This window comes from Lycium barbarum, chromosome 4, assembly GCF_019175385.1.
Source record: "Lycium barbarum isolate Lr01 chromosome 4, ASM1917538v2, whole genome shotgun sequence".
Lineage (NCBI taxonomy): Eukaryota > Viridiplantae > Streptophyta > Magnoliopsida > Solanales > Solanaceae > Lycium > Lycium barbarum.
This window is the reverse complement of record NC_083340.1, coordinates 143629578-143640265: the sequence shown is the minus strand read 5'-3', so window position 1 is coordinate 143640265 and position 10688 is coordinate 143629578. Positions and strand designations below refer to the sequence as shown.

The window sequence follows — 10688 nt, the reverse complement described above, 5'->3', positions numbered from 1 at the left end:
GTAATGGAAGAAGGGTTAACTAAAAGGGCTGGAAAAAAAAAACGCACTATAGCACAGTAATTTACTGCGCTATAGCAAGTCCGTGAAGACATTATAGCGCAGTAATTTACTGCGCTATAGCATTTAACGGCTCCGTCTCTGTTAGTACTATAGCGCAGTAAAATACTGCGCTATAAGTAGTTTTGTAACCTTTTTTTTTATTAGGTATTTTGGTTCAAAATGTTTTTTCTAGGGGTATTATAGTTCCGGACTCGAAAACATGCACCTTTACTTTTTAGGAATGAGTCATATTTTTTAAGATGTGCCCAAACTAAAAATATCATATTAATATGGAGTGAAGAGCGTATGCTTATTTCCAATGAAGCTACGTTTTATAGTCTCTTGTGATTATGACATGATATGTTGAGACCTTTTAAGCGTGAATTATGCTTGTTTAAAACATTAAGGGCCTGTTTGGAAAGCAACCTGGTAATTCGAATTGGTGTAATTACTAGGGTAGTAGTTACACAGCCTAGTAATTAGGGTAGTAGTTACACAGCCTAGTAATTATACAGTAGTATAATTACAACGACCTGTTTGTTTGTCATAACGTAATTACAATGTAATTACAAGCATGTTGTTTGGTTGCACAAGTGCAATTACATAGTTAGTTAATTTAAAAATAAAATTTAATTATAAAAATTTAAAATTAATATTTTAAAAAATACTTGCCTTTATAAATGATATCAAATTAGTTATTTATCAACACATTGTTTCTCGAAAATATATCAATTAATAATCATATATTTGTAACTAATGTTGTAAAAAATAATTGATACATATTTTTCAAATTAATAATATTTAATTTTAATTAATTATAAAACTTAAAAGAATACTTTTTTTGTGAGAACGTCATGGATTGGATGTTTGACAAAAAATAATATTTATAAATATAGTGTCACTTATTCAAATGTTTGACACAAAAAATCCATTAAATGTAAGTGGAAAAAAAAACATGCAATGTGAAAGCAAATAACTTAAAATTGAAAATATAACCTAAATTCAAAATCCAAAAGAAAAAGTTTAACATAACATAATATTCTTATGTCAAATTCCAACATTATATAAGTAAGTTCCAATGTTACTTAAAGTAAGTAACCAAAAGAAAAGGAAAATATAGGTCTATAACCTCATTCATAACGAAATTCTGCTTTAATAACATCAGTCATTATATGTCAAGTTTGTTAATGACTCATTCTTTCCAATACTAAGAGGTGTAGTTTCAAAAATTAAAATAATAACATGGTTATGCTAAATGAATAAAATAAAAAAAATACGAGCAATTAAATGGAACCACAAAAAGTAAAGGTTGGGAATGAGAAGAATGGAAATGAAAAATAAATAATATAAAAAGAAAAATACATTTTAAAAAATAAAAATAATTAAAAAGTAAAAATTAAAAAGAAATTAAAATAATAGAAATAAAAAATAAAATAAAAATCAAAAGAAATTAAAATAATAGAAATAAAAAATAAAATAAAAATCAAAAGAAATTAAAATAAACAAAAATGAAACAAACTAAAAAGTAACTATGTAATTATAAAGTGTAATTACACCCAATTCTCAGTCTCTTTAAAAATTGAAGAGTATATCAAACTGTGTAATTACACCAATTCTAATTACCTGCGTGGCTTTCCCAAAAGTCCCCACCTATAGCACTTTAAATTCAACTAGTTCAAAGTTTCAAACACGCTCTGCCTCTCAAAATCTCTAGACATGTGCTATTTTTTCACTTCACAAGATTTACCCTTCCGCCATCCGCGCCCGACAAGTGCTTTTGAGTTTTCTTTTCTTCGTTAATGAAAGAAAGATAGAGGAAGGATGCATATCTCAGGAAATATTATATTTTCCATCACAAAATATTAATATGGTACATGAAATGGTGATGTTTGATATCAATTGTCTGACCTACGAGCCCAAGAATTTTTTAACCCAAAAATTTATTTTCGAAACCAAAATAACTCATTAAAAAAAAAAAAACCAAAATAAGCTTTGCTTTACATAAAAGGACCAAAGTGTAGTTTTACACTTAAGTCCTTTTACACACAGATTATGTGCGTAAAAGCTCTTAAATATACCGGCTCCATCTTTCCCACCACTGGTCCCCCACAATCAAAAGAAGAAAAAAAAGCCATTAAAGGTGCATTTCGGAGGTCCCACGTGATAAAAAATATCGTTTTCCTGTTGATTTCCAACTCAAGAGTCAATATTTTTGGTATATTGAAATCTAGGAACAAGTTTCTTCTCAATAAAGCGGCGTATAATTCAATTCAAAAACTAAAAATCAAAGCTTCAATCTAGGTATTTTACTACGAATTTTTCTATTACATTATTAACCTAAGCATTACTATTGTGTATTACTTACAGATATTGACAAAAAAAAAAAACTTTTACGCACTTTTTTTGCTCGCAAAATGGGGGTTGTTTCTGCCCGATTTTTCATTTTTTTTCATTTGTTTATTTGTTGTTAATTGTTTATTTAGTATTTGTTAATTGTTAGATTAGTTATTTCAATTATTAGATTAGCTAATTATTTATTTAGTTTTTTTTAAGCCAATTGTTTATTTGTTAATAATTTGATTAGTTAGTTAATTGTTTATTTATTAATTATATGCTAATAATTTGTTAATTTTTTGATTAGTTAGTTAATTTTTTATTTATTAATTATATGCTAATAATTTGTTAATTGTTTGATTAGTTAGTTAATTGTTTATTTATTAATTATATGCTAATTGTTTGCTAGCTAATTGTTAATTTTTTGATTTGTTAATTATTAATCTTTATATCTATAATTGTTAATTTATTTATTTGCTAATTAGAAATTGAAAATCCTTAGTTTAGGATTCAATCCCTTGTATAATTTCTCGGTAAAAATTACATAACTAATACTACATATTAGAGATTAATTAAAAAAAGAATGATTAATTTAAAATGTGTAAAAAATATACCACTTTAATCCTGGTATTAATGTTTAATTTAAAATGCATAAAATATATAAGACACCTCCATGGAGCCGATGTCAAGACCCAGCCCCGTAGGCCGCGACTGGTGCCCTATTTGGACACCCAAACTGACTTACGTACCAGATCGACATATCAAAGATTTATTCAGACTTAACATACGTTATTTCAAACAGATACTAAGAACAAATGTCATCTTAAGCGGTTGCCCGTACAGAAATATCATATCAAATCCGGTAGGCTGGCGGAATACACATCGCCCAGATTTACAAACATATACAAACATATGGGCCGTTTTGGCCATAACAGCAATCGGGACCGCTTAAGGCACAGATCATAAACAGAAACGAGCAGACATGACCCATGACCCACATATATGACTACAGGCCTTTACAAAACATAATAGAAACATATGACGGGACAGGGCCCCGCCGTACCCAAATAGCCATACATATACAGAACGTGTATAACAAAAGATATGTACTAAAAATATGAGCTCCGGATCAAAAAGAGTACTCCAAGTGGCAGAATATGTATCCTATACTGGAGGATCACCAAAACGAATGTATGTACCTGCGGGCATGAAACGCAGCCCCCGAAGAACGGGGGTCAGTACGAAATATGTACTGAGTATGTAAAGCATGAAGTACAGTAATCCAAATCAGAACTGAAATAAGGAGTATGGAAGCGGTTACAAAATCAGTATATCAAACCTGTTTTAAAAACATACGTAATGCAAATAAAAATCATGCATAAGGCTCAGGAACGTGGTCGCCACTCCGACACTGGCGCCACAACACATCATACTCCAGAAGGTTTCAAATCTCCGTACAATCCCCGAACATATCATATCATCATATCATATGAGAACATCAGAACATATCATATGCCATATCACATCATAACGCCGTATATAAGCGGTACCCGGCCCTATGGCGAGGTCTCGGGCACCGTAACACATCATACTGCCGAATATAACATAGTGCGCACGATCACATAACCGGCCCGGGAACCGGCGAACGATGTCATAGTAGTAGGCACGAGCGGAGTAGTGCAGAAACCATATGCATATAAATAAATAAATTATTTTCAAAACTCGATGAACAAATATATGTACGACATCCGAAGGCTCAGAAATCAGTTTCGGGTCAATCGGAGTTAGTATACGAAAGTTACAAACTTTTGAAGTACAAAACTTTCTAAAAGCATTTCAGAAGCTCTTTTTGGAAATTTAAGTAACATTCATATTAGGGGACTTCCAACTACCACTATGGAACAAATCAAATAGAGCCTTCAAGATCATATGTACGTATCAATATATATATATCCAAAACTTTAGCCATATCAAATATTTTTCGAACAACATCCGGAAACGTATCGACTAGAACTTCGAATATCACGAATATGTATCAAGCCATTTGAAATAGCTTATGGAAGTCAAAGATGTTAGTCATCCTAGTGGCATCTAGGAGTAGGAATTTCTTTATAAGCATGCATATACATTTTTGTTTATTCCAAAAAGGATCATGCCAAAAAGAAGGAACGGTAGGCTTTACATACCTCAATCGCTCGCTAGTTCAGTCCCGAATCAAGTCTCGGGCTCTCCAATATCTACAATAATATTATCAATTACTAAATATTAGCTACAAATACTTAGATTTTTAATTCTAACTAGTACTTTGTCTACAGAAATTTCGGCAGCATCTCCCCTGTAAATTCAACATCCCCGAGAATTTAACTCGGCCAAATTCACCAACAACCATACCAACAATACCAACAACCATAATAATAGTCATCAAGAATCAATTTAAACGCATTCTAATATTAATGACTTTCTTCTCTACATAGCGTATCATATTCAATTCGACTACGTCTTTTCAAGCCAATATCACCATTTACATATTCATTTCCTAGCTCAAGATTATTCAAACATAATTCAAGGACATTTCAAACAATCTACACCACATTCCGACAATCCCACCAAAACCATACCTCACCCGAAACATCCAATCTTCGACACGAACATTCACAACACATTTTTATCCTCCAATTTCATCAACAACAACAACCATTTACACTTTAGAAATTCCATTCCCATAATTACATAAGACCATAATAAAATCATATGATTTCCTACAACAACTTAACAACCAAATTTTCATGCCAACATAAACTATTTGCCTCCCATTTACATCACAAGGGTCACAACAACACAATTAACATAATAAATAAAATGTGTTCATCCTTCTCCATCAACCACCCTACACGGCCACACACACATACCCATAACGCACAAATTTCCTACTTTACATTCATTTCCGTATACTACAATATATATATATATATATAATTCTTCCAAGACAAAAAGGATAGAATCTTTACCTTTTTCTTCAAATTCTTCACTTGATAAAAAAAAGTACTTTCTTGCCTCAAAATTATACCACGTTGAAGAGGGTCTTGAACTTAGTAGAAATACTAGAAAACTATAATTTTGGATCAAAGATTGATGGCCTCAAAAAAAAAATTTCTTTCTTTCTCCTTGGGCCGAAACCCCTCTCTTGTTCTTGCTCTTTTTTTTTTTTTTTTTTTGAGTGTTCTAGAATGAGAATGAATGGTCCCTTTTCTTTATTTATTACAAGGCTTTTAAAATTTTATGGGCTTGGGCCCCTTTTTTCCTCCACATGGACGGCCACCACTTAAATGAATTGGGCCTTTTGTATTATTTTTTGTTTTCATTTCATTTGAGCCCAATTAATTATGGGTCTTACTTGTAATTCCCGAAACTAATTTCCAAAATTTTCAATTTTTCCCTTGGCCTTCTTCCACATTTCCACATCAACATTTCACGATCAACACATATATATTAAATAAAATCAAAATATGGCCTTATTTCTTACAAGTCAAAATTATTTCGCATTTTCCGAATATGCAAAAAGTACGGGATATAACAGCCGAGGCCTATAGAGGGGTACTTTATCTACAACATGAGCATAGGTCCAGTATGTATGGGATGCACCGGTATCCTCTAGTAGAGTGGTCCGTACCCGTTTGGGGCGGGGGGGGGGGGGGGGGGGGGGGACTCAGCATGGTATTCTAGAGACTATTCCCCCACATCTTCGTGTCATAGATATACTACATCGCGGTGGTATCTACCGGTGCATCGAGGTTGGTCGGCTTGTACACGATAGGGCTCTAGTGACTGCCATGATTGAGCGCTGGCGACCGGAGACCTATACATTTCATCTCCGCACTGGCAAGGCTACCATCACCCTGCAGGATGTCGAGGTGATTTGTGGTCTACATATTGATAGACAGGCATTGTATAGAGTGGAGCCTCCGCAGTTGTCGTATCCCCAAGAGTTGACTAGGCTTAGTGGTTTCGTGCCTCAGCAAAGGGATATGCGTGGACGGAGTCGGTTGTTGCGGTCCTCCATCCATGCTCACTTGCGCCTCGTACATCTGCAACATCCGATTGGCGAGGTGATGCCTCAAGCTGATGTTGACCGACGTGCTCGCTTATATCTTCTCATCATATTCGGGGGCATCATGTTCCCGAACACGTCAGGTGCGGATATGAGCATGAGGTATCTGCTCTTTATTGAGGATCTAGACCAGCTGGGATATTACAGTTAGGGCGCCACTGTCCTGGCTTATATGTACAAAGGATTTGATCGAGCTTATATGGGCGAGAGGCTTGAGGTCGTTGCATTTAGCGCTCTTCTTCAGGTAGTATATTTAAGTGTGTGTAATAAAACACTAAATATATTTTTTCAAAATGACGACTGATAAATATTTTTTTTGATGACTATGATAGATATGGGTGTGGACTAGATTGAGACCTTTTCAGCCCATAGCTGCTCACCCTTCTGATGACTATGTAGCTGAGGCTATGCCATACGCGCGGAGATGGTCGCGAGGCCGTACCATAGGTATGGAGACGCACCATGTCATTCTCCCGTTTAAGGATCAGTTAGACCGCATGACGGCGCCCGAGGTAAGTTTTTTTTATTTAACATTAGTTTGTTATTTTTGTTAGTCTTTTATTGTTAACTAGTTGAATTCTTTTTATAGGCTTTCATATGGACGCCGTATGATAACATTTTGGGTCAACTGCCGGCGTTTTGTAGGGCTGGTGAGCACATGTGGATGGCACAGTGTCCATTGATCCATATAGACATCGTTGAGCATCGTGCGCCCGATCGCGTGTTACCGCAGTTTGGGCATGTACAGAACATACCAGCGGCTACATGTTGGGAGCACGCCCACTATACCAGGGACAAGCGTTCAATCGACAATACATCATGGCGGGAGCATATGCAGCAGGAAGTCGATGCATGGAACGCGAGGATGATGACTCTAGCGGCGGTCGGAAATGAAACTCCGGTCCATGAGTATATGACATGGTACATGCATATCACTCGCTCCTTGATTGCCAAGCCCTCGACGCCTCGTCCTGATCCATCGTCTTATTATGTATTACTTTACGAATTTATTCAATTTGCAAATATATGTAGCTACGGTTGACTCTGATGATATGCCATGAGAGCATTCCCCTTACGGAGTCCACCGACCTCGGGATAGCAGCATATGCAGCACGGATAGTTCAGCTTACTGATACTGGTATGACACGGGCACAGGAGTGGCATCATGTCGATGAGGATGTTCCAGAGCCTGTACCGGAGGGTGGTAGGGCTGATAGAGGTGGTCGGGCTGGCAGAGGTTTAGTAGATGAGCCTGACGATATAGCTCGTCAAGCTCCGTCAGCTACAGATATCCCGTCGACTTCTTATTCCAGGCAGTCGACTTCACAGTGACCTGGATATACGCCAGAGATGTTCGCACATTATGATCCTAGGTCATTATTTCTACAGGTGCCAGTTAGTGATCTACATATGGGAGACGGACATGAGGACTTACACTTGGAGATTATTTTTTATAAGTACTTTCTTCGTCCTACAGGCAGGCCTACAGCACATCTGCATCTCCGGCTTCCCGGGCCACTCAGGAGCCCTTTCACACGCCATCTCAAGAGCCCGTCGACATACGGGTTTGTTTTTTTACAAAAAAGTAATGTATTAATTAATTATTTTATTAATCTAAACTAAATTATTTTATTAATCTAAACTAACTTATTTACATGTATTATAGGTTCATTCTTCTGCGCCTGTGGACCCGTCTCCTCTTGTTCAGATTGACCCGTCTCCACCTCCAGCTACAGCTCCGGATAGCGCTCAGGAGACTGTTGAGGAGCCAGCTAAGGAGCCCTCTGACCAGCCATCTCAAGAGGCCGTCGACACACAGGTTTATTTTTTTACAATGAAATAATTTATTAAATAATTGTTTATATGTTATTTCATGTTTAGTTTATGATAAATATAAATTCAATTGTTTATATGTTATTTCAGGTTCATTCTTCTGCTCCTGTGGTTTAGTCTCCTTCGATTGAGTCATCTCCTGAGGCTACTAAAATTTCGACCGCCACCGTCTCCCACAGGAAGCATATTTTTACTCAGGACCTAAAGAATGGAAGAAATGATCATCATGACATAAATTATCCTGTCACTAAGAGGAGGAGAGAGGATCCTGATGATAGTGAGGGTGGTGGGGTTGGCCTTAGGCCTTAGGAGATTGTATATTTGTAAATAAAATGTACATTTTATGTTAATATTATATATATATATATTTGTTTTTTTTTAATGATAATTAGTTATTTTAGTTTTTATTGTCGATTAATAATAACTCGTGCGAAGTCCTATATTAATTAGAACCCTATAACGACGATCTAAATGTATATGTATAACAAGTTTTCAAACTTACTTCGGAGCACTTTACAACCCTTAAAACGATGATTTAAATGTATATGTATACTTGATGTAATGAGTCGATATTATTGTACACTTAAAAATACATTAAGTTCTATATAAAATATATATATTCCGGTGTTTTGAAACGAGATTAATCTTCGGTCAAAGTACGAAAAAAAGCTTAATTTTGAGTTTGATTTTCAAAGAAAAAGGCTGGGTGGGGGTGGGGGTGGGGGGGGGGGAGCAGAGTTTCACGCTTTGGCTCTTTTTTTTTTTTTTTTTTTTTTTAACGGGTTAGTTTGGTTCCAATTTTTTTTTTTTTTTTTGGGTTAAAAAAGTTCCGAACCCTTGAGCTACACAAAGGAAAAACATCCTCACTTCGTCTCAAATTTATGTGATGATATTTGACAAGCCCGCTAGACCCTAAAGCAAGAATTTGAGTATATAATTTATATAATTAAATATTTCTTGTCATTGATAAATTTATTTATTCATTTTCACATTACTGTTTAATGATTTTATGTTTCCTCTATCACTAAATAGTACTCCCCATCTTAATGTACATGTTTAAGTTTGATTGGGCGGAGAGTTAGAAATATATGGAGAAGAATCTTTTAATCTTAAATTAAAGATGTCTATAGTCCTTTAAATTTTGCGGTCTTAAACTTGCCACATAATATGTAGGAATTGAAAAACTTACTAAATATAAAAAGGAACACTTCGTTTAGGACAGACCCAAAAAAAAAAAAAGTAAGACAATTAAATTGAGACCGAGGGATTACTAATTAATATCTTTCCCAATTTCATTTTGTTTTTTAGCTAAATTCCTTTTCACCACCCACTAATTAGTCACTTAACTGTCTAATAATTCAACTTATCATTTATTTTTCTCACATAAATTAAAAGTTTTCTATGTGCTCTCCTTTCAGTTCTGATGCAATCAAGCATGCTAGTGTCACAACAAACAAAGTTTTCAACGTTTAACTCATTCAATTATTTTGTAACATGTAAAACCAAGTTCTTATTTTTTTATTCTCATATTCACTTGCCTAATTTCAATCGACGATGTTCCCTATATAATCAAGCCTCTTATAAAGATTTGGCTTTAGGCATCCATTGCTATTGAGCCACTCCTAGTATTTGACTGAGCACAAAGTTTAAAAATAAAAGGAAAACTTTTAATATTTATGATCTAATACAAATTAAATTAACATGTTGGCCGAGTTGGTCGAGCAGGTGATCTCCCAAATGAAGGGTCTCGTGGTTGAAATTCCCTGCATGCTTTTTCGGTCAAGCTCGTCACACGAGGCTTGCCTATTGTGATCTACACCTCCTTTGTGATTTGCCAGCTATTAAACTAGAGCGGGGTTCATTGATGGGTGTAAATTATTCATGTAATTTTATACATAAAAAAATAAGTTTTAAAATAAAACATGAATATTTATATCTTATTCTCGCATATTTTCTGACAGAATCTTGCAGGAAAAAAATATCTCGGAAGAATGAAAAATAAGCAAATGCCAAAAAGATAAGAAAATATTTCATGGGTGCAACCACAAGTCCACGTGCATAACCGTGAACTTTCACATGTGGAAATTACATAAAGACAGTATTAGGAGAAGTTGTATAATCCACGGGTGTGACCCCCACTTTTATACTCACACCCGTCAAGTGTTGAAATCCGCGGGTGTGACCACCACTTGCATCTTCACACCCGTCAAGTGTTGGCATCAAGAAAAAAGTTGTATAATTCACGGGTGTGACCACCACTTTCATACTCACACCCGTCAAGTGTTGAAGTCCACGGGTGTAACCATCACTTTCGTACTCACACCCATCAAGTGTTGAAATCCACGGGTGTAACCGTTATTTTCATACTCACACA

General features: G+C 35.2%; 1 long non-coding RNA gene across 1 annotated transcript; it reads right to left on the bottom strand.

Annotated features, from left to right (window-relative positions):
- Positions 1-3178: 3178 nt before the first annotated feature.
- LOC132638767 (uncharacterized) lies at positions 3179-5872 on the bottom strand. The gene is made up of 3 exons (XR_009581880.1): positions 5382-5872; positions 4560-4610; positions 3179-3572 (listed from the first exon to the last, which is right to left on the bottom strand). It is a non-coding gene; the product is annotated as an uncharacterized LOC132638767 (long non-coding RNA).
- Positions 5873-10688: the final 4816 nt, after the last annotated feature.